Source organism: Heterodontus francisci, chromosome 9, assembly GCF_036365525.1.
Source record: "Heterodontus francisci isolate sHetFra1 chromosome 9, sHetFra1.hap1, whole genome shotgun sequence".
Lineage (NCBI taxonomy): Eukaryota > Metazoa > Chordata > Chondrichthyes > Heterodontiformes > Heterodontidae > Heterodontus > Heterodontus francisci.
This window is the reverse complement of record NC_090379.1, coordinates 58,310,749-58,333,906: the sequence shown is the minus strand read 5'-3', so window position 1 is coordinate 58,333,906 and position 23,158 is coordinate 58,310,749. Positions and strand designations below refer to the sequence as shown.

Here is a 23,158-nt window from a genome sequence, read left to right as displayed (position 1 = left end):
CGAGAGAGAAAGAGTGCGAGCGAGAGAGAAAGAGTGCGAGCGAGAGAGAAAGAGTGCGAGCGAGAGAGAAAGAGTGCGAGCGAGAGAGAAAGAGTGCGAGCGAGAGAGAAAGAGTGCGAGCGAGAGAGAAAGAGTGCGAGCGAGAGAGAAAGAGTGCGAGCGAGAGAGAAAGAGTGCGAGCGAGAGAGAAAGAGTGCGAGCGAGAGAGAAAGAGTGCGAGCGAGAGAGAAAGAGTGCGAGCGAGAGAGAAAGAGTGCGAGCGAGAGAGAAAGAGTGCGAGTGAGAGTGTGTGTGAGGAATTTAAAAAAGGGAACTTTCATATTTCAATCTGTATTAATGTTTTGCTTCATTACTGGATCAGTCTTGTTTGATAATAAACTAATAATTTGGTTGTCTATTAACGAAACCTGGGTTGGTTTATTTTATTCTGGGATAAAGAGTACGGTCTACGATTGACCGAATCGGTAACTGGGTAAACATTTAAAAAATATATTTTGTGACCTGCAGAGAAGTGGGATTTGAAAAGACAGTGCACTCCTCCCACCGCGGACATAACAAATCAGGAACAGGCTGATCAAATGCAAAAGGACGAAGTTTACAGGGTACATTTCTTTTTGCTATTGCTACATACCTTAAAATCTGGTCTTATACATCACACCTTCATGTCTCTTCTGGAGTCATAAATATATTAAAACCAACTTGCACAAAAGAACAGGAGTTCACCTGGTGAAGAGAGGTGAAAGTCAATAAACGAGAAAAAGGAAATTCAGTTATAAAATATGGTAGATAAAAGGATTTAGGAGGCAAAAATATGTAGTTAGAAGATGCACCAATACTAGTTTTCATTAGAATAACAGTATACCAAAACACAAGATCTGTACAAATATCAAAAAGATGCCAATAGACCCCAGGAACACACTGTATCAAGTCTGTGGTTCAGATACCATACAAAAACTTACATTCATATAATGCCTTTCGCATAACAAAACATCCCAAGATGTTTTTACAGGAGGAAGGGTGGAGACCGAACAGGAAGTGGGGAGGTCGAACAGCTTATATGCAGGATATGGTTGAATGAAGACAGGTAGGCACAGATGAAGGACGCGGAAATGAAGAGTGAATTTAAGAGCGGGCTGAAGTCATGCAGGATAAAAATCATAATGGATCAGAAGCTGAGGAAAACAAGAACAACATTTCAGCATAACTTGCTATGGCAGAAGGCGATGAAAACCATGAAGGATAGTTGCTGCTTCTTGATCTGTCTGGCATTGTCCATCAATCTGGCACTACAGTATATCTAACACAGAGCCTAGGCTTATGGCACAGGTATAGTGACACTAGTGCATGGGAAGGGAAAGAAGGAAAAGATTACAGATAGCAAATGGATTGGTATTATACTAATTAATTTTCCTTTTAAACATACTGAGTATTTCATATTCTCATGAGCTGATATTTCATTAAACTAAACTGTTGAAACTAGCTTGATTGTCTCTTAGAATTATAAACCATACTTCCAACATGTCAATATTTACATTTTCATTAGGTCAGTATTACTATAATTTTTTTAAGAAAACAAATAGCTTATTTCATTGCTTTGTGGAATGTGATTTATCCAGGAAGGGTTACGCAATTTGAAAATTCTGCAAACATTGCAGAATACTAGATCAACTGAACATATGGCTTTCAAACGGTGCTGTCAAAACTACCTAATTAAGCTTGTAGAATGCCACAAATTCTTTAGGTTTAATTCATTGGTGGTGAGGGGGGGGAAAAGAGAAAATGCCATTACTGACCCCACCCCCCAATGTAACTCTGCTTCACATCTCTGATATGGAGCACCCACCAACCCCCTCCCCCACCCCGGCCTTTCCCTCCAAAGTATTACTACCAATTCATCTCTGTATTAAGTATTACTGTTGCTAGGAAATGAGTTAAGCGGGTTGGAATAAGTCAAGACTGTCATTTCTTCTCTCCCTTCCTGGCACAGTTATTATAAGAACAGAAATAGAAGGGATAGTTTAGAAAGGGGAGACAGAACTAAGAAGAGAGAAGCACAATGGACAGGAAGAGTGGAAAACATCTGATCAGTAACGTACACGGCTATGCAAAAACCCAAAGGACAACGCAGGTCACTCACAAGTTGCCCCCTCTAAAATACTGCATATGCACACATGGCTGTGCAAAAAAACCTTAAAGGTACCACTCATTCAAACAAACAGGCCACACACAACAAAAATAAAATTAGAGGGCACATTAGTAACCAGGTTAGCACTTCAATCTCAAATGCTCAGGAAGAGTGGGAAGCCATTAATGTCACACCCTAGTGTAACACCTATAAAAGCCTTTTACAACTGCTGTTGATTTATGTACAGTGTATTATTTCCAATGTTGATCTCACATGAACATATAATTTAGTTACTTATTGTTTGGTTTAGTGAAACATGCACTTCTTTGTTGCTCTTGTATCAGCTGGCGTTTACTAATATCCTCACCAGAGGCAATTCCAAAGTAAGGCACGCTGTCACTTCCTTCACTGTTTCCTACATCCTGAGACCTGGCATTGCTTCTTACCACAAGGTCTTACCACATCATCTTTAAAAACAAACTGAAAGAGAAAACAGGAAACAATGTTACATTGCGCATACAGAAATGCCAAAACCAATTCAGGTTTCTTGCACACGAATGACAGTTCTCACACATTTCTTTGTTTATTGACCATGCATAAAATATCTGCAGACAGATAATAAAGACTGCCAAGACATGAAAGAAAGTTTCATTACTACTATTAATTTATTTATACTGGAAGGAAACAAGATGCTACTGTCAGTCCATGGAAAGTTAAGAGAGTAATTTGAAAATTAGTTCATAGCTACAACATATAAATTCAACTACTCAGGATACCAAATAGTACAGTATCAATTGCTTAATTGTTAAAAATAACTAGAATTCAAAATTATTCTTCAAAGAACTAACCAGCATTTGCCATCCCTTCTCCGCCAATTGCTCCTAGCTAATGAAATAAATATATACATGCAGTACAAGAAAGCAGCAATGGTAGAAGTGCAAAGCACGAACTCAGTGAGAAGGATTTGATTACTGAAGTACAAGCTGCCAGCAGATTGCTTTACGTTGCACTCTCCGGAGACCTGCAGAAACAAGACAGTATTTCACAACTAGAGCAAAGGAATGTCACACCATATTATTCAAGACTCCTAGTCTTGATTAAACATCTAGTGCAAACTCCCTTTATCTAAGAAATATATGTACTGACTTCCATTAGTACTGTACTACAAAGATGTGACTAGCTAGTAAACAGTTTACAGCAATACAAAACAACTTACTACACAACTGACCTTACGAGTTCACCTTAAAAATGTACAGACAAACCCAGGCAAGATCGACAGGCATATAGCTGAAAGTATCCAATACAACATGACAACTCTATATATGGCTCAACTGGTCAGTACTTAATTTGCTGCACAAAGTAACTTCCTCCCAGCAAGCTGATTACATTCTTGTCACTCCACCCACAGCTTAACAAAAATAGCAAGTCTTCTTGGGTCTGGAATTTTTCAGCAGCAGCAAACTGATAAATGAAGGTCCAAACCTGCAAAATGTTGGCTAATGGCTGAGTTTTAAGGCGTAACCCTGAACTGGAGACAAAGATTAATTGCTCTGTCAGCCAGCTCTCATAACAGGGCACCATTAACTGCTTACTCATCCAGCCAACTTACCGAAGTACTGTGAACTATTAAAGCAGATAGAGAACCAGCAAACATTTCCTGCTGCTGATCTTATATATTCTGTGGAAGACTGAAACAAATACAAAAGTAGTAGCAGTGTTCATAGCTGCCTTCAGTATAGCCTAATAAAAATAGATTAGCACAAGTATAATTTTGATTTCATTTAGTTAACTCGTCTATTTTCTCCCTGCTCTTCTAAAGGCAGAATTCAGAGCGCAGTACAATTCCATACAGACCAGCAAACCTGATACCTCATCCACTGTAGCAATTTTTCATTTATGAGCATTGAAAAGCAAGTGCCTACAAGGTATTTAACCATAGGTGGGGAGGGAGAATTGTATCATAGCGAGCTCCATTCTGTCCTTATAAGACATTAATTAATGCACGTGCACTTCCAACCTGGGAGAGAGATATCAGGAAGAGTAATTTTCTCATTTTGAGCCTGGAGATGTTGAGGATCAAACTACAGCACCATCCCAAAGTCTGCTGAGATAATTCAGCACAAACCTAGGACCTTCCTTGCTGCCTGGCTTAGCATAACATTCACTCATCTGGGGAAATAAAAAAGGTATAACTCCATTTTAAATGGGGATTACAACAAAAGCATTTTAACACTGTCATACTTGCCAATTCAGAGAACTGACAACTTTGAAAATTAATATGAAATGTCTTACTAAATTCAGTACCAGTTACTGTACACTTAAATAGGCTTTTCTGGTTTTAGTTCTGTGGAACAGTTCAGTCATGTTACTAATGGAATTTACCCGAAAATGCATTTACAGCAATGAAGTACCTCTCTTTACATCAATCAACAGACTTTATTCAAAACATGCCTCTATATAGAAGTAACAACACAGAAACAGACTATTTGGCTGAACTAGCCCATATACATTACATTCTCTGGATTTCCCCTATCTACCATGTCTGTTGCCACCTAAAAGAAGTTTGTCGAGCATGATCATTCCTTTGGAAATCTGTGCTAGCAACTACTATTTTCATCTGATGATGATGGTGGCTAGATCTTCATAGACAAAGATCAAGGGACGAATCGGATCTTTGGGTGCTGGTATGCTTGCTGGTGGCTAAACAGTCCAATTCTAGATCTGCAGGCTCTTGAGCATTTGGGGCACAGGAATTCTTGATCTGGGGAGCCCGGGTGGAAACAGCTTCCTTCAGTTTTCAACATTTCTCTCCTGCAGCTTCGCGTCTTAAGGACTCAAACCTAAACATAGCATTTCTGATTTTTGAGGCGCCAGTTGTTCCTGTCAACAGCTTCCTGCTCCCACATCAGTTGTTCGAGGTCTACCAAGGAGAGTTGTTTCTTCAACTGGTCCTTGAAATGTTTTCGTGGAGCACCTCGATTCTGCTTCCCAAGGTACTGTTCTCCATATAGCCCTGCTTTTGGCATTCTGGTGTCTTCCATGTGTGTCACATGCCCTCACCAGCGTAACTGTCATTGTAGGAGAATGCTCTCAATATTGGGTAGATTCACTCTTCTAAGGACTTCAATATTTGTAATGTAGTCCTGCCATTTGATATTCAGGATGGAGCGCAAGCAGTGTTGATGGACACGTTCAACTTACTAAATTTGTTTACTGTACAAGACCCAAGATTCTGAGCCATACAAAAGGTTAGTGATGACAACAGTTCTGGATTTCACCTAGATACATAGTAATTTCATCCTTAAATGAAAAAGCCTAAAATTGACGCAATCACAGATGTTAATATAACTGGCCTGAAATTACCTATATTACCTCAGTTGTCCTCTTGAAAAATGGATACTAATTGGGCCACTCTACAGTCCTCCAACACATATCCACAATTAATAGAGCCCTAAAATATAACATCTAGGGTCATAGCAATTACTTCCCTCATCATCTTAGCATGCATTCCATCCGGCCCTGATTCTTTATCTTCTTTTAAATTAACCAACTTGTAAAATATTTCTTTTATCCATTAATATATTGCTCAGCTCGCACTGAACCACTTCAAAATTCAGCTCTTTTCCAATATCCTTCTCTTTAGTAAAGACTAATGCAGAGTACTTATTAAATGTCCTCAGCAATTTTAGATCAACCACAAACCGACAATCTTTTTTTTTTAGGGTCTCATTTCACTTTAACACTTCTCTTTTACTGATACAGTTGTATAAAATTTTAATGTTCCTTTCGATTTTTTAAAACAATTTTCCACTCACTCCTTTATAACCTTTCTTATTTTCTCATGTTTTCCTTCAGTTTTGTTATTATAATGGGCCATCTTCAATTTTAATTTAATTAATTGGGTTCTACCATCTTTATTTAGCCATGGCATACTAAAACTAGTAGTTTCCTTCATTTTTAATCCACCAGTTATTCAATACCTTTGAAAACACCTTTTAGAAAGTGTCCTATTGTTGCTCTACAGTCCAGTGTGCCAATTTCTCCTCACCTTTCTAAAATCTGCCGTAATCAAATCTTACATTTTCATAAGGATTTTTTTCCCTTTCAAGTTTGTTCTTAAACCATTTCATATTGTAGTCATTACTCCTCACGTTGATCATCCACATTTAGCTCATTTACCTCATCTATTTCATTACTTAACTATATGCAGCAACACCTCTGGCCTAGTAGGCACATTTTAGGAATTCCATGCCCTTTTTCCATTTACTCCCCCTCTGCCCCAGTCAATAAATGGATAATTCAAATCTCTCAACAATTGTTGTGCCTACTCATTTCTCTAAGAGAGTCAATTATAGCACAGGAGAAAGCCATTTGGCATACTGAGTACATGCCGGCTCTCCACGAAGCAGGAAATTTTCTCTAATTTCTTTCCCACAATTTGGAGGTTTGTAATATACTCCTATTAATGTAACTAGCCCTTTCTTATCTTTGAGCACCAATCATATTGACTATCTGTACCCATTTCTTGCCCAGATCAACCCTCTCTAGAGCATGTATTCTTTCTTTTTACCAATATTGCCACTGCACTATTAACTTTTCTATCCCCCCCCCCCCCCCAAATATATTATATTCCAATAGTTTTTTTTCCCTTCTTGTCCAGTTTACAGCTAGGTTTCTGTTAATGCTTCCTGTAAAATAATTGCACACAATTTTTTTTATTCATTCGTGGGTTGCGGACATTGCTGTCTGGGCCAGCATTTATTGCCCATCCCTAATTGCCCTTGAACTGAGTGGCTTGCTGGGCCATTTTAAGAGTCAACCACATTGCTGTGGATCTGGAGTTACATGTAGGCCAGACCAAGTAAGGACAAAAGATTTCCTTCCCTAAAGGACATTAGTGAACCAGATGGGTTTTTACGACAATCGACAATGGTTTCATGGTCACCATTAGACTAGCTTTTTAATTCCAGATTAATTAAATTCAAATTTCACCATCTGCTGTGTGGGATTTGAACCCATGTCCCCAGAGCACTAGCCTGGATCTCTGGATTACTAGTCCAGTGACATTACCACTACGCCTCCCCTAATTAGCTTAGTTTATTTTCCACAACCTGTACATTGTAATGCATGCAGTTTGTTTAAACATTATTCATTCCTTTTGTCATGCAATGTTTTTGGCTATTTCCTTTACTTGAGTGTTTCACCCATTTCTGTCTCGTTAATTTGATTTTATTCCTCTACTTCATATACCTCTTGCTAAAGTGATTTTATACATGAATATTCTTTTCTTTATCATGTTTGGTTTTATTTTCACAGTACACCACCATCCCCTTCCCCACCCACCTCTGTATATTTTTAACATTCAGAAGCACACTCCACTTTTGTGTCATGCATCCATTTGCCTCAATTACCAAATAGCTTTCGACCACAAACCAGCCCATCTACTAAAGTTTCAGGTTTGATTCTCAGGTTGGGACATTGCCTCAACATTGCTGGGTGAAACAGAAGGTTGAAGGAAAAACAAAATCAATATAAGGCTCCCCCCGCCCCGTTCCCTGCTTAAAGTGTGCACCTGTAGATGTTGGCCAAGGACACAGGCTCTATTGGGATAAGGCCATGGCCAAACAGACTGCTACCGACTGTCAAGGTAAATTCATGAATTATGGCCAATTTGGCAAAGTACCAGAGGGCAAACAATGCCTAGCAAGAAATTAAAGGGGAAAGAAAAGAGATCAGTCATTTTAGGAATTATTTAAAAGTTTTGTAGATGTTTACTTCCAACTGTGCATTTTGAAAAAAGTCTCAGTAATAAAAATATGAGAAACACCCAGATTTATTAGTGCATTAAGACAATCCCACAAAAGCACTATACAACTGCATTGATTTGAAATCTCTCCTCAAACATAAATATGTATACCCTATACACAAGTCAAGGAAAACGTGACAAAATCTTACCCACTCCCTCCAAATACATCACAGAAAGGCATGCAGGGCACAACAGCTGTGAATGGTAAATATATCAGCTCCAAAACACCACATAAAATAATAATCTCCCCAAATATACCACATAAATCAGTCGCAGTGAAAACATCTTAATTCACTGACATTAGTGTAAAGGTTTGCATTAAAAAAAAAACTTTAAATTCCTAAAAGCAGATTCACCTCTGAAGGGAGTTTCGCCAACATGCTTGTAAAACGATTTAATCTTTAGAAACATACTGCTGTTTAGTCACAATATGAAGGGCAATGTGGCATAACAAAATGTCAGCTTTGTACCCAGTGGAGTATGCCAGATCAATGAGATATTAATATATTTGTGGTGGAATGCAAAAAAAAATGTTTATGGTGATGTCAATTTCTGAATTTATGACCCAGACTAAGGAGTAAACCAAAACTGTTGAAAATGCACTTCAGGCCAATCAGCATCTCCAGATGAAAGACAGGTAAACCAAACAAAACTCTTTTCTCTTTATAAATTTCTAGAATTTTCTGTTTTTATTCCAGATTTCCATCATGCAATTTTTTCTTTAAGGATTAAACATCTGGGGGTTTTTTTTTCAAATAAGAGGTACTTCTCAATGTTCGAGTCAGAGGCCAACATAAAAATCTACCTGTACTCAACTTCTGGATTCATGAACAATACTAATTGACTGCTGCTAGCCTCATTTAAGCCAGCTTTACGTTCAAACTGAATTCCTGCCAGCAGTCTAATTCTTTACAGGGCTTGATAATAAAGTTGCATTATCAGCATTAAGAAAAAAAGTGTTCATTGGATTCCACTTCAAACAGCCTTCAATAGCGCAAGTGACAGTAACTGCACAATGTAATTCACTATGTGATGTGCTTTGGGAGACATAACATGCTGTATTAGCATTAAGTTTTCTTTCTTCAATTATGTGAATATAAAAAGGACAATCAAAATTAATATCATGCATTATTGCTCTCACTGTATATTAATAATAATTGTTACATCACACTTAAACAGTGCTCAAGACAGAAGTGGTGTATTTGGAGCAACAAAAACCTCTAGAATTGCATAATATGGAACTTTACCTGTCCTCCCCATTGGGTTATCAACCTCAGGTACACTGGTGTGGGGCCACACCAGACCACTCAGGGGAAATCTGTTGTCATTATTAGCAAAAAGGTTTGTGAACTTAAGGCAATTCTACCAATGAAGACTTAACTCAGCTTTAACCTTCCATTGCTGAATGTGCCACCTTTGAACCAAACTGACCACAAAGACTTCATTTGCCTCTCTGTCTCCAACAAAGAATAGTCAGAGATTGGTCATTCGATAGCTGACAAGTATAGGCTTGTGCTCTGGCTAGACAAATAGTGGGTACCATGAACTCAAATGCAAGATGGTGAGCAGCACATTTCAACATAAAATATGACAGTGTGTTGCAACCATCCTTTTTAAAAAATTCTTTAATGGGATGTAGGCATTGTTGGCAAGGCCAGCATTTATTGCCCATTCCCTTGACCACAGCATCGATATACACTATACCCCACACAGCAACAGTTCAATTAAATGGTAATGTAGAGCTTTAGCAGCAATTGCTTGCCTCACTGCAACCAATCATGGTTGATACTGAATAGTGGGCATACAAGCACATGTTCTCACACAGTTACCAGGTAGCACCTTCTAATGGCTATTGTCCCATGTACTCTACCAATCAGAATCATCTCATCAGATAACTGACATTTGCTTTCAATATGGGCAAAGCATGTACAGAGGACAACTTGAAACACACTTGCGTTCCACACATCCAAAGCTAATGTTCTGTTTCAGGATAAGTTTCAACACCATCCTGCAAGGTCTTCCTCATTTATCCTTATTTATTAAGACTCACTGTACTACCTCCCACTAAACTCCCCCTTTCTCAGGATGTCAAAAATAGATTTCCTTACCTTCTTTAATCTTTCTTTCTCACGGCTATTGACATGCTTTTGAAATCCAAGCTTGATGTCACCTCATCACAACTTATGCTTCTTCATCTCTCATTCTTTTTAACATTAGTGATACCCTGAACTATGGACCTTGGCCTTGTACTCAAATTTCTTAATTTAAAGAAAAGCCTTTTTTAAAAAAAAGTGATGTGCATAACAATTTGTATTTTATACTGTAGATCAAACAAGCATGCTCCTCCAGATTCCTTTAGGAAGGGATTTCATATATTAAAGCCACCATATAAATGCAACAACTACTGTCAATCAGTATATGCTTGTGAAACAAATTATATGTCATCTCAAAAGGTGCCATTTCATCTGCCAAATGTGTCTTCCATAATTGATGAGTCATCCGATGATCCCTATTGAAAGTTCCAACAGAAACGATCAGTGCAGCCAACATTTCTTGACATACTACTTACATACCAACACTACGGAGTATGCAAAACAAAAATGGGATTAGGGTCCAGTCTTCCCATACTGACCAAGAAAAGCCATCACTGTACATTTATGTAACTGTTTGAAAACTGGCAACATTCTGCAGCAAGCCCCACTAGAAACGGTTTCACATCATCACAAAGGCATGGCTGCAATTTAATACCAAGAATTTAACAAGAAATTTTTAATATGTAAAAATGGTTTCAAACTATTTATTCAGGTAACTAGTTTGAAAAAGATTCAATCATGATTGCTTACAGTATTGGACTGATCTCGTGAAAAAATGCACACCAGATATAACTACATTAGAGTCCAATACTAATATTTTAACTTTGAAAAGTTAGTCTATTTTTATTAGTTATTCTAGTCACTACCTAAAGATGTAGTGTGATTGCAAAGTAATTTTAAAGGTCCGATAAAACCATAGAAAGAGTTAAATACTTTTGGCTATCAAATTACTTAAAGTTGCATTATGGTTCATTTTTATGAGCCCAAAGGGTATATTTCAAAGAGAAATGTCCGGCAAGTTTTTCAGCCTAAAATGAATCTACAGTTTTTGTTTTATAATTGGTACGGCTCAGCCATTTTCCAGTCCAATCAAAAGGAAATCTGAATCATCTGACATACCACAAATCTGCATTATATATTAATTTAGTACAGGACATACTATAGTTGAAAACTCATACCGGCAGTATTTGTTACTGTTATAGGTGGCTATTATAGGTATTTTCAATAGTAAAGCTGTCTCACTTTATGACACATAATGGCGGCTGCTTAGTTAGAACATACGGCTCAGATTGTGCAGTCTGGCCACCACACTCATAAATCATTTAAAGTACTTCGTTTTTTTTCAGTGAGCATTATTATTATTTTGATTAAGTGAAACTTAGATCCAAACTAAGGATTTAAATAATGACAGATTTCATAGTAACTTGATTAAATTTAACCAATGAATTGTTCTTTAATGCCTTTATTAAAGGTGGGATGGGGGGGGGGTGGTGAAGAGGAGAGGGAGAGGATGAGGAGAGGGAGAGGATGAGAAGTGGGAGGGAGAAGGGAGTATGCAAGGATGTGAAGGGGTTGGGTGTCGTGGGGAGTAGGAAAATATGGTGAAAGGGAAAACAGACAGTAAGGGGGGGGAAGCTGAGGGAGGGAAAAAGAAGTTTGAAGGACAAGGCAGAAATGGAAGGGGGGATGGGGAGGTGAGAAAGGGAGGCTGTTTGGGGCTCTCCTCACCTTACAGCCGTACAAGTGGATTTCCAACAAAGTTTCCTGGAAAACTTAGCGTTCCCTTTCTAATCCAGGAGCACTGAGAAAACCTGTAGCACCCCCTTACCCCCACTCCCCCCCCCAACCCCTGTTGCCCTGGCTGGTGGCATTGTGGTTAGATGTAGATGTTGACTAAGGACTAGTAATTCAACAAGCCTGGACCAATGATCTGGAGACACGAGTTCAAATCCCGACACAGAACCTGAGGAATTCAAATTCAGTTAATAAATAATTCTGGAATAAAAGTTAGTATCAGTAATGGTGACCCTTTAACTACCATATTGTCGTTAAAAAAAAACTGATTCAGGACTGTCTTTTAGGAAAGGAAATCTACCAGGCTTATCTGGTTTGGCACATATATGGGACTCCAGATCCACAACAATGTGATTGACTCTTAACTGCCCTCTGAAACGGCCTAGCAAACTACTCCGTTGTCAAGAAGGTGGCTCACCACCACCTTCTCAACGGCAGTTAGGGATGGGCAATAAATGCTGGCCTTGCCAGTGATGCCCACATCTACTGAATGAACTAAATAAAAATTCAGCTGATTTAGGAAAGAACCCAGATCTTTCTGGTCCACATGGTTCAGATATTCCATGGATAAACTTGCTGATGAATTAGGCGCCCTCAAGAATATACCTTAAACTCCTACAGCAAATATTCACATAAATTGTACATTTCAGTGTTAATTTAGAATGCAGTAAACATCCACCATAAATCATACAAATAACTTTTCAAATCTTCTTCCCATGTGAAAACTGGGCAAGACACTAGAGCTTTATCATATTACAATAGGTTTCAGGTCAGTTATCTTATCTTGGTGACTACCTCAACTAATCCAATAAATATAAAGTCACTAAAGGTTATACCAATCCAACAGTATTCGTGACCCAAGAGACAGCAAAATCGTTCAGACAAATAACGGTCAGTAGATAAGTGCAAGTTAAAATCCCATCAAGGCAAGGCATGAAACTGAATTCAAAGAATATGGTAAGTCATTGGTTGGTGGCAGAAAATAAAAATCACGACAGCTATCAGATTAGTTAAAAGTTAACTGGTTCACTAATGCCCTTTAAGATAGGGCACGTGCCATATATAGCTGGTTTGGCCTACACGGAACTCCAGTTCCAAACTGAGATTATTTCTGATTGCCCAATAATTACATAGTACAGTTTTCTTTTTATTTGTTCATGGGACATGAGCTTTACTGGTTCGGCCAGCATTTACTGCCCATCCCTAATTGCCCTCGAGGTGGTGGTGAGCTGCCTTCTTGAACTGCTGCAGTCCTTGGGTGTACGTACACCCACAGCGGTCAGGAAGGGCGCTCCAGGATATTGACCCAGCAACAGTAAAGGAATGGCGATATAGTTCCAAGTCAGGATGGTGTGTAGCTTGGAGAGGAATTTGCAGGTGGTGGTATTCCCATGCATCTGCTGCCCTTGTCCTTTTAGGTGGTAGAGGTCACGGGTTTGGAAGGTACTGTCAAAGAAACCTTGGTGAGTTGCTGCAGTGCATCTTGTAAATGGTACACACTGCTGCCACTGAGAGTCGGTGGTGAAGGGAGTGAATGTTGAAGGTGGTACATGGGGTGCCAAACTAGTGAGCTGCTGTACAACTGTACTCTTTATAATTAATAAAATGATATATTTTAAGTTTGGTATATTTTCAGACTAATATGTATATATTTTTATACAATTATTTCAAATGTGAAATACCTATATTCCATTTAGATGTAATGTTATATTGTGTATTTTCTCAGTAACAGGGATGACAGGCACAAATTGGATAACTACAGTAAACTATGCGCACAGATTTATTCAGTTGTGCAACTGCATTACGCAAGTGGGTTTTTCCCCCTATTTCATTCATGGGACATGGGCGTCTCTGGTACCGGCAACATTTTTGCCCTCGAGAAGGTGGTGCTGAACTGCCTTTTTGAACTGCTGCAGTCCGTGTAGCGAAGGTACTCCCACAGTTGTTGGGTAGGAAGTTCCAGTATTTTGACCCAGCTACAACGAAAGAGAGATATTTTCCAGTCAGGGTGGTGTGCGACTTGGAGGGAACTTGCAGGTTGATGATGTTCCCATGCATGTTACCCCTGATTAATCTCTTTATCTACGCCTGGTGGGTCAAGAGCACAATATTTGTGTACTTAATCTTTCAATTTTAATTTGTGAGCAATGACATCCAGGATATAAAACATGTTTAATTAGAGAACCTTAGTTAGACCACACAAGTGTACAGTTCTGGTCACCATATTATAAAAAAGGATAGAGAGGCATTAGAGAGGGTGCAAGAAAGATTTACAAGGATACCACCAGAAATGTGAGGTTATACCTCTCAGGAAAGGATGAACAGGTTTTTCTTGAAAGAAGGCAGAGGGCTGGCCAAATGCAGGTCTTTAAAATTATGAAAGATTTTGATACAGTAGATAATGTTTCCACTTGTGGGAAGAGCAAAACTGGAGGCCATCAATGTAAGATGATCATCAAGGAATCAAATAGAGAATGCAGACATACTTCTTAACCCAGCAAGAGTGGCAAGAATGTGGAACTCGCCACCACAGAGAGTGGTTGAAGCAAACAGTAAGGATGCATTTAAAGGGAGGCTAGATAAGTATTTGAGGGAAAAGGGTGGTATCAAGAAAACCCCATATGCCAAATGAGAAATATTAATTTCATCAGTTGGAAACTTACATTAGACTTTTAATGGATAAAAAAATCCTACTGCTAATTTTTTTAAAACTAGCAGCCAAGATGGCCAGTGCAATTTGCATCTGAAATACCAGGAGACTGAACTGGAGACAAAAGTCTAACTAGAATCCCAGCCAGAACAATGCTTTGACTAACTGAGTAGATTATGCAGATCATCCTCATTAGTGGGACATTCAAAGCTATTTTGAGGCATTCATATGTGGAAATGTCCCTCCAGGGGATAAACACTGACAACCTCACTGAAGAGAGGTTGTGGGTTTTAGATGTTGGACCTCATTAAAAACCAAAGGGGATTGATAGAACCATGTGATCGTCTGTCCATCTCTGAAAAAACAAACAGGTTTGTTACACTCACAGAAAACAAGCAGTAACTGAGTGTGCAGTAGCAGAGAAGGATGTATGCTTCTCTTTCTCTCTCTCCCCCTCCCCCAGGAAACATCAAGGTTGAAAACCATAAGCGACTGTGCATCCTCCAAGCCGACAGACTGCTACAGCCAGAGACCAGGGGAAGAGAGCCACCTACCAGTCTACCTTCAAGAAAACCCTGAGCAAAGCATGCCAACCACAAAGTGCACTTTGACCAGCTGCAGACTTCAAGAACACGGCTTCAGCTGGAGGACTACCGGATCATCCACTTCACAGACAGTGTATTTAAGTTCCATTTATTCTGGACTTTAATCCAACCACAAAATCTATTTTTCCCTCTGTAATCTATTTGTGTGAGATTCTCGTGTGAATGGGTGCTTGAATATGTAGCGTATTTTTTATTATTTTTAAATCGGGGTTAGATTTATAACAAACTTACCTCTTTCATGTTTAAACTCAAGAAAACCTGTCTGATTGGTTCTTTCATGATCACTGTAATAGTAAAAGGTAAAACACTCACTGAGGTGGTAAGCACAACCACTGTTTAAAAAGAAATAAACCCTGTTGTAGTCAAATAAGAGGAATGGCAAGAGGGTCAACTGTGACCCCCTCCTTACTTGGCCGCAACAGTGGTTATGCTGATAGTTAGATGAGGCAGGATGAAGGACGCTTGAGTGAAGCATAAATGCTGCATGGACTGGTGGGGCCAAATGGCCTGTTTCTGTACTGTATATTCTACACAATCTATATAATTCTAAGTCCTATCTGAGCTTTTACCAAGAGCAGATTCTTGAATTCCTTGAAAATTTATGTTGGAAAGGGAGAATATTTACAAAGAAAAAAACTGCGGACAGTAATAAGGCATTTCAAACAGAATATTTGTGCAAAAAAAAAAACTAGGTAACAAAGCTCTCTTGAAAATGGAGTGGGTGCTAGTCCATTAGCAAAATAAGTCAAAGTATTTAAAATCCTACAGCACTAGCCACCTGCAATATATAATCCAACCTTAATAGAAACTGTTTGGTCAGAAAGGTTCACATTTTATTACAAATCTAGTAAAGTATTAACTCCACAATGGAAAGAGCTGTTTTATGTTGACAGCAATACATTTTTAAAAAATACTAATTTTGGTTCTCCCGTGTCTTGGTGGGTAAAAACTCCAACCTGCTATAGTATAAAACCACACAAACGCTTGATTTGTGTTGAGTTAGTTTGATCTCATCCAGGGTAGCCAAAAGGGTACTGCAATTGGTTTGTACCCTCAAAATTGGGAAGGTGGTGGAAAATCTGCCAGGATTCCCTTTCATGACTATACTTCAATAACCCCTGCTAGAAAGTAGGTTAACAAGTGGAGCAGGAACCAGTTTAGCTACAATGCAACTTAAAGCCAGTCATCAATTGTCATGTACATACATGACAAATGACAATCTGTGTCAATTACTGGAGGGCTGCTAGCACCTGGGAAATCATACCCCAAAGCAAATTGCTGAGCAGTGGAGGGATAAAAATTGAAGTTGGAAACTTACGGTTGTATGTCAATTTCAGCTACAAACAACAAACCTATTTCAGCCACAATCAATAACAACCATATTGCCTTTAATGTAGAAAAATGTTACAAAGGATTTCATGAAGCAGAAAAAAAGACAGTAAGCACAAGTGGGCAAGTTAGGAGAGGAACATAGGAACTAATGGATGATGAAAGACCAATGTCGATGTAGTTTGTTTCTACCATTCTGGGCACTGTATGCTACAGCAAAGGCATGGTTAAATAGATTGTTTTTGAATGTGTGTTTAAAGAAAGGGAGCAAGTGAGGCAGGGGGCTCAAGGTGGGAGCTCCAAAAAATAGGTCTAAGACAGCTGAAAGGTATGTCACCAACTCTGAAATGGAACTATTTGGTAGGGGATGGGGCTACAAAGGTTAAGAAATATTGGATGTACATTACAATGCCACAAAGGGACCTAGTGAGGATTTTGAAGGAATGGGAAGCCAGTGAAGTTGGTGATGCGTGGCATGGTGTGTAAAAGAGGTTTATAATGCAAGACAAAATGCAGAGAGTGGAATTTTGCATTTTTAAAACATATTTCTTCATACTAAGAAATAACAGGTTAGAACTTAAAACTAACAAAATTTAAAGCTCATGACATATTTTGCAATGTTTCCACTGCAAATCCTCTCCAAATTTTCTCACCAAATTTCTTCCGGTCGCCAAGACTTTATCAACTGCAGAATTTGCATCCAATTTTAGAAATGGCATCAAGGTAGCCTCTTTAATTTTTAGATGTCCCTCTACCATACACATCGCTGAAAGAGAAACAGTAAGCAGGCATCCCATACTGTTGGGCCGAAGTTACTCCTGAGCTAGTTGCTGGGAGAGGCAAGAGCCTGAGCTGCCTGATCTTACTCTGCTGTGGCCATATACTCGTATCCACACAGGGACACGACTGGGTCATTGAACCATCAAGCTGATTCCACTATTCAATTAGATCATAGCTGATCTGTACCTCAACTCTATTTACCTGCATTTATCCTTACCCTTTGATACACTTCTCTAACAAAAGGTTAATCAATCTGAGTATTGAATATTTTAATTGACCCAGTATTCACAGCCTTTTGGGAGAGAGATTTCCAAATTCAATGATTGTGATTTTGATCACCTAGTGCTTCAAAAAAGCCTATCCAATTCCGTTAACTTGAAAAATTGTCCTAAAACATGAAACACCATTATGAATAATTATTAAAGTCAGCATGCAGAACAACATGCTGAAAAATCCCCTTGCAATGTAATACTCAGTGGCAAAATGTGACAATAGTTTATCAAACCCAAAAGGTCCCTACCACAACAATACTGTTATGGTTTATGTTGAGAACTGAAGCCAGCAGCCTACAAACCTGCAGTTGGGGGTAAGAGCAAAGTAATTCTGACTGACATTACACAACTCTAACCATCTTGCTTCAGAACTGCAATGGTGGACACTTGGGAGGAGATCAAGTGCAAAGACACAATGGAGGTGGAATATCCTCAATAATATTACATTGTGGATTTTAAACAAAAATTTTCATATTATAGTGAACTTTATTGGTTATCAGATTTAACTGCAAGCAACAGTCAAATAGACAGCTTATTTTACTACAATAATCGTGGCTGGCCGCCCAAGGCTCCAAATCTTCCCGGGATGGTGGAACAATTCTCTCAGGTCTACGGTTCTGAGTTCTGTGGCCTCCACTTCTAAGAATAACACTTTGCCTGAGTATTACAAAACATCAACTACAATTAATAATCACTCAAGTGTTGGCCTTATTAACTGAAGTCCCATTCAAAATTTTTTATCCATTCAGGGGATATGAGCATTTACTTGAATGCCTTTATATAAAAAAATTTTCCTGCATGCTTGCTTAAAAAAAATGGCAGTTCTACAAAGCTACGTTATGGCTTTGTTTATGCAATTATCTTCCTTATCTACCCCCACGCCCCCAACCTCAGTTACTTAAGTAGTAGCACTCGGAATTCCTCAAAAGTAGGCATAACTATCGTCTAACAGTTATATTTTACAAACAAACTATCATTGAACAGTCAGGATGATATCTTCAACAGTGCTTCTGATATGAAGCTGAACTCGAGAGGTAAGGCGACAGTGACTGCACTGGACATCAAGGCAGCATTTGACCAAGTACAGCATCAAGGAGCCCTAGCAAAACTGGAGACAATGGGAATCAGGGGGAAAACTCTCTGCTGGTTGGAGTCGTACCTAGCGCAAAGACAGATGATTGCGGTTGTTGGAGGTCATTCATCTCAGCTCCAGGACATCACTGCAGGAGTTCCTCAGGGTAGTGCCCTAGGCCCAACCATCTACAGCTGTTTCATCAATGATCTTCCTTCAATCATACGGTCAGAAGTGGGCATGTTCGCTGATCATTGCACAATGTTCAGCACCATTTGCCATTCCTTAGAAATTGAAGCAGTCCGTATAGAAATGCAGCAAGACTTGGACAATATCCAGGCTTGGGCTGATAAGTGGCAAGTAACATCTGTGCCACACAAGTGCTGGGCAATGACCATCTCCAACAAGACAGAATCTAACCATCATCTCCCCTTGACATTCAATGGCATTACCATCGCTGAATCCTGCACTATCATCCTGGGGGTTACCATTGACCAGAAACTGAACTGGAGTAGCCATATAAATACTGTGGCTACAAGAGCAGGTCAGAGGCTAGGAATCCTGCGGCGAATATCTCACCTGACTCCCCAAAACCTGTCCACCATCTAGAAGGCACAAGTTAGGAACGTGATGGAATACTCTCCACTTGCCTGGATGGGTGCAGCTCCGACAACACTTAAGAAGCTCGAAACCATCCAGGACAAAGCAGCCCGCTTGATTGGCACCCCATCCACGAACGTTCACGCCCTCCACCACCGACACACAGTGGCAGCCGTGTGTACCATCTACAAGATGCACTGCAGCAACGCACCAAGTCTCTTTAGACAGCACCTTCCAAACCCACGACCTCTACCATCTAGGGCAAAGGCAGCAGATGCATGGGAACACCAACACTTGCAAGTTCCCCTCCAAGCTGCACAAATCCTGACTTGGAACTATAGCGCCATTCCTTCACTGTTGCTAGGTCAAAATCCTGGAACTCCCTTCCTAGCAGCACTGTGGGTATATCTACCCCACATGGACTGCAGCAGTTCAAGAAGGCAACTCACCATGACCTTCTCAAGGGCAACAAAATGCTGGCCTTGCCAGCGATGCAAACATCCCAGGAACGAATTAAAAAAGTCTTCCTTTTTCCTCAACTGAGGATTCCCCCCGCCCCCCGACTGTGGTTGACAGGTCCTCAACTGTATGTGACCCATTTCCCGCACTTCTGCCCTCACCCCTTCCCCTCTCAGAACCGTGACATGATTCCCCTTGTCCTCACTTTCCACCGCACCAGCCTTCACATGCAAAGAATGCCATTTCCGCACCTCCAGCGTGATGCCACCACTAAACAGATCTTCCCCTCTCCTCCTGTCAGCATTCCGAAGGGATCGTTCCTTCCACGACACCGTGGTCCACTATCCAACACCTTTGACACCTCATCCCCTTCCCAAACAATCGCAGGAGCTGTAATACCTGCCCTTTTACCTCCACTCTCCTCATCATCCAAGGCCCCAAACACCATTTACTTGCACTTGTTTCAATTTAGTACAGTGTATTTGCTGCTCACAATACGGTTGCCTCCAGACTGGGGAGACCAAACGCAGATTGGGATGACCACTTTGCGCAAGCATGATCCCGAGCTTCCGGTGGCTTGCCATTTTAATTCACCACCCTGCTCCCGTGCCAACATTTCTGTCCTGGCCTTCTGCAGTGTTCCAGTGAACCTCATGCAAGCTCAAGGAACTGCACCTCATCTTTCAATTAGGCACTCTACAGCCTTCTGGACTCAACATTAAGTTCAACAATTTCAGAGCACGACTGCCTTATTTTATTTTATCTTTTGAACCACCTCTTGTCTTAAACATGTTTTTCCAGGGTTTTGCTTTAGGACTGAGCTATTCATTATTCTTCCATGAACTCTCTCTGGATTAATGCTTTGTCTTATAATACAACTATCAGCACTCCCCTTGCCTTTGTTCCGTGACATCTTTGTCATTTAATCTCTCCTGCCCTCTGCCTTATCACACACCTTCCCTTTTGTTCTTCTTCTCCTCCCCCTGTTCACTTGCTCAAAGCCTATTATATTTCTAACCTTTGCCAGTTCTGATGGAAGGTCAGAGACCTGAAACATTGGGCTGAATTTTATCAGCGCACCATGCACACTGTGAAGTCGGCGGCCATCTGACACGGAAGCGCTGCCGAAGAGCGCGGCGATATTATGCTCGGGGGCTCATTTAAACGGAGGGGGCAGAGCAGCCGCTGCGACCCCAGCAACGGCGCAGACGCCATTTTTAAAGGGCTTCACGCCCTTACACGACATTTAAGTTTTTAAAGATAAAGTATGGTGCAAATGTAAGTGAGACAACTAATAACATTCTCACTGCCCTCACACACATTCGCAGGGAAGAACTGATGGATTAATTAGACATTCCCCCCAAAAGAATTTTTGGTCTGATCCCGACTTTTAGATACTTTAAACCTTGGCCTCTTCCCACCACCCCGCCCCCACCACCAAAAGTCTTTTCTCCTCTTCCACCCGCCCTGAAATTTGCACTCCTCACTTCACCCTACCAGCGTCTCAGAGTTCCGAAGGTGAGAGAATTGCGGCCATCACTGGTAATATCACCATACGACGGCCGCTGTGACAAAGTAAGTTCATTATCATTTTATTTACATGAAGTTGATTATTCAAATGAAGGTCCCGCAGCCAAGCGGCTGGAGGGGGGCGGGCGGAGGGACGCACTGTGGCCTCGCCATGCCGGTAATATATGGCGGGGCCTTCTTGGCGTCATGGGTCGCAGTGGGCTGCTTCCGCAAGTATTTTATGGGCCTACCCGCCACCATCCACGGCATCGAGAGGCTGGTAAAATCCAGCCCATTAACTCTGTTCCTCTCTCCACAAATATTGCCAGACCTGCTGAGTATTTCCAGCACTTTCTGTTTTTATTTCAGATTTCCAGCATCCACAGTATTTTGCTTTTATTTTATGGAACAGTTACATTTTATTAACTTCATACAATGCAGCTAAAATAATCAGGGAAGGGCAAGAAAAATGAGCACAAGCACAAGACGCAAACTAAATATAGAATATTGCAGAAAGTGATGTTCTTTCTTTGTGATCAATGACATCTACTGTTGCCAAGAAGGTAAATGTGTCTCACATTCCACGACTGACGCACCTTCCTCCAATGTCTGTTCTTCTGGGACAGATCTGAATTTTTTCTGTTGCATACAAAGTGCACTGACTCCAACATGATTATAATTTCAGGAAAATTGTTTTGGTATATTTATACTTGATCGACTCAGAATTTCTACATTTTATTTGTGTCCACAGTGCTCCTTAAAATAAAAGTTACAATGCCCAAATAGGAACCACTCATTGCAAAATACTGAAACATTCAACACAGCTGAGCTGCTGGCTGGTGTTTGCTGATCCAAATTAGAACTGCACTCAACCAATTCACTTCAAATCCATGTCGAATTTAATACATCCTTTATATGTAAAACATGTAATTGACTAGTTGATTTCAGATCTGCCAGAAAACAAGTAAAACCAGGACCTACAGTGGGGATAGATGTGGCATACAACTCCAAAAGTTCTCAACCCTCCTTAAACTGATAACTCCCTGAAACACCAGTAAAACTGATTTGGCCTCATCAGCTGCTTCCAGTGTCGCTATTTGTCCCACCACCCCACAAAAGCAGCGTTACAAAGGTCACAATGACGATGAATCAAATCTTGGCAGTTTTTCCCCATTGTCCATCTTTTCTATACAGTTTACTCATTTTCACACCTTTATCAGTTTTCCACTGCCTCCTTTCAAAACTAAAATTATAAATTGGTCAAGTATTCAACAGAAGAATAGCAACATGATCAATGACTACTTATTACTAAGCATCTAGAATCTCAAACTGACCAACATTAATAAAAATACCATGATAATACTGTCCCTACACCTTAATTGCCAGATGATAAGCATCCCAATGCATTTACAAGGATGCAAGGGGTTTACAACGTGAAGTTCACTCCTGAGTTGAACTCATGATGGATAGTCAGAAGCTTTTGCCCAGGGTGGAAGAGTCAGTTACTAGGGGACATAGGTTTACGGTGCGAGGGGCAAAGTTTAGAGGGGATGTGCGAGGCAAGTTTTTTTTTTTACACAGAGGGTGGTGAGTGTCTGGAACTTGCTGCCAGGGGAGGTGGTGGAAGCAGATACGATAGCGACGTTTAAGAGACATCTTGACAAATATATGAATGGAATGGGAATAGAGGGATATGGGCCCCGGAAGTGCAGAAGGTGTTAGTTTAGGCAGGCATCAAGATTGGCGCAGGCTTGGAGGGCCGAATGGCCTGTTCCTGTGCTGTACTGTTCTTTGTTCCTGTGAGTAACAGCCAAATACATAACAACAGAATCACAAACATACTACAACTGAGTTATGAGAGTCATAGAATTTTAAAGGACAGAAAGCAGCCATTCAGCCTGTACCAACATTCTGAAAGGGCCATCTAATTAGTCCCATTCCCCTGCTCTTTTCCCAGACAATATTTTTCTGTTTTAAATATTTATTGATTTTTAAAACCAATGTTTCCTGCTTCCACCACTGTTTCTCATAGGACATTCCATGTCCTAACACTATACATTTAAC

The 23,158-nt window shown here is 40.2% G+C and overlaps 1 protein-coding gene across 5 annotated transcripts in view; it reads right to left on the bottom strand.

The window, feature by feature from the left end:
• Window positions 1-23,158, bottom strand: part of LOC137373800 (F-box only protein 34-like) — a 49,609-nt gene that overhangs the window by 12,190 nt on the left and 14,261 nt on the right. The window contains exons 2-5 of one of the 5 annotated variants that reach the window (XM_068039187.1): window positions 2,974-3,146; window positions 2,493-2,605; window positions 960-1,172; window positions 632-723 (exon numbers count right to left, since the gene is read on the bottom strand). The gene's annotated coding sequence lies outside the window, so the exon portion shown is untranslated. The other 4 variants (XM_068039185.1, XM_068039183.1, XM_068039186.1 and 1 more) reach the window with 4 other exon arrangements.